Source organism: Nannospalax galili, unplaced genomic scaffold (assembly GCF_000622305.1).
Source record: "Nannospalax galili isolate Female #2095 unplaced genomic scaffold, S.galili_v1.0 scaffold2283, whole genome shotgun sequence".
Taxonomy (NCBI): domain Eukaryota; kingdom Metazoa; phylum Chordata; class Mammalia; order Rodentia; family Spalacidae; genus Nannospalax; species Nannospalax galili.
The window spans coordinates 33,389-35,741 of record NW_008349088.1 but is presented as its reverse complement, the minus strand read 5'-3'; the positions used below and the strand labels follow the sequence as shown (position 1 = coordinate 35,741).

At 39.7% G+C, this 2,353-nt stretch overlaps 1 long non-coding RNA gene across 1 annotated transcript in view; it reads left to right on the top strand.

Moving 5' to 3' along the window:
* The first annotated feature begins 183 nt into the window (after positions 1–183).
* The window catches only part of LOC103744644, a 4,587-nt gene continuing 2,417 nt past the window's right edge, over positions 184–2,353 (top strand). Inside the window, exon 1 of the long non-coding RNA XR_607713.3 lies at positions 184–308. This is a non-coding gene — a long non-coding RNA (uncharacterized LOC103744644). The remainder of the gene's footprint in view (positions 309–2,353) is intronic.

Genomic DNA, 2,353 nt, shown 5'->3' with positions numbered 1-2,353 from the left:
TGTGTGTGTGTGTGTGTGTGTGTGTGTGTGTGTTTCATATCACTGTGATTATTCAGGCCTGACCTATAGACCCATCTGTAGATTCATATGGATTCATAATAAAATACAGATGTCTTCCAAAAGGAAATTAGGAGGTGTAGTAAATCAGTATAATAAGTCAACCACTGTTTTTCTGTCTTTGCCACCACACTTTCTTGTCTAGGACCCCTCCTTCTTTGGATCTAGAAACCATACTTAAAAGCTACGTGTCCTGCACAACTTTTGTATGTGGATCTGCGCTGAAGTGTGAGGATCTGAAGAAAGTTTCAGTAAGATCTAATTCTTTTTCTCCATGTCCTTTCCATAAACCATGAATTGAAATGATAGAGTGGATGTGCTATGCTTCAAAAGCTATTGTTCCAGATCCTCTGACTAGATAAGCTTCCTCAACTTTAAAAATTGATCAGGAAAATAGTATTGTAACTGACTTCCAAGTCCTCCTTGTCATATATCAAGTAGACCTCAATGTTGATCTATATTTTGGTTTAAAATGTTTATTTTACCAAATTCTCAATAATCATTTTACTTTTCACTCTAAGAGATCTGAAAAAGAGCCAGGCATGGTGGTACATGCTTATAAAAGTTGTGGCTCACAGTTGACCTTCAGTCCTTTCTTGGCAAAACACTTGGAGGTGATTTGAATATTTGAATACTATACACATGTGTACACAAGCTTACAGATGTCCCCAAACGGGTTCCAGACCAGAGCAAATCATCAACTTGTTCATTTTGTTATCAGACCTATCCCATCAAAGGTAGATCAGACCTCTCTCTCTCTCTCTCTCTCTCTCTCTCTCTCTCTCTTTTCCTTCCTTCCAGCATTTAAACACAGTATGTGGTGCAATCGTTTTTTCCCTCATCCTTACCAGCATCTTGTTTTTTAATATTTTTATTTATTCTTTAAGAATGTCATATGTTCATTCAATGTATTTCACTCATATTCATCCCTCCTCTCCCCTAGACCTGCTCTTGGATCCCAACTCTGTATAACTCCCAACTTCATGATCTCTCTTTGAAAAAAAAAAAACCCCAGAGTTCAATCCATGCTGACATGTTGACTAGACTGAGCTTGTACCGATCTTATGCAGGCAGCTCCAGCTGCTGTGAGTTCATGAGTGCAATAGTCAGTCTTACTGTGTCTGGAAGGTACTGTTGTGTCACCTAGTTCTCCCTACCTCTGGCTCTTAGAATCTTTCTACCCCTTATTTGGCAACATTCCCTGAACCATGATGGGAAGATGTAACACAGATGTTCCATTTAGGGCTGAGCACTCCACAGACACTCATTCTCAGTTGTCCCTGTATTAACTGCTCTCCATTGGACAAAGATGCTTCTGTGATGAGGACTAGAGCTGCACTAGTGTGTAAGTGCAGAAATATGTATTCACAAGGCAGTTTTGATATTTCCAGTTAGCAGACTAGTAGTAGCAGATTCTTCCCTAGGGCCTACAGCTTCCCAGCCATGGGGTCTTGGACAGATTTACAGTACCTGGCTCCCTTTTGCGGAGCTGGCCTTAAATCCAATCAGAAAGCAGTTGGTTAATCTCATAACATTCATACCACTATTGCATCCATGGCAGTTGTAATTGTAGCTTGCACGGTTCACAACTGGATAAGAATCTTCATGACTTCTTCCCCCAGCAGCCTGCAGAGCCAAATAAGTTTTTAAATAGTGGGTCCCTTGGCTCTCACCAACTTCCCTTCCTAACAGGAATGTGCCTTCTGATAAGATAAACATTAAGGAAAATAGCAGAAATCCCAGCAAGGCTGAAACTAAAAGTAATGAGCAACAGCTACCTCACTAGTAAAGTTTGGTGTTGAATCAAGACTGGCTTCCTGGTAGCTACTTTTTATACAACCAACAAACCGAAATGGTTTCAGTTTAAAGCAAAGATCTACAGTACTGATATAAAGGCTCTAAGCAGAAAATGACAAAACCTAGCACGATCTTTCTTTTTCCTTCAACTTGGTACTATAAGGAGTCATTTCAAATATTTTTCTGGTGCTTTAAGATTTAGAATCCAAAATGTTGAATGACTCTTTACTGGAGGATGCTGTGGGCAAGCATATGCTCAAGTTCTCCATGCTTTGCTGCCCTGAAAGGTAGGTGCATGTACTAGCAGTTGCTGGAAGTCTTAGTGCTCATTGGTAAACACAAAATAACAGTGATGCATGGTAGGAAAAGTGCAATTTTTAAATTTATTTATTTATTTATTTATTTATTTATTTATCTTTTTGAGACAGTGTCTCCCTGTAGCCCCAGCTGGCCTAGAACTCACTATGTAGACCAGGCTGGCCTCAATCTCACAGAGATC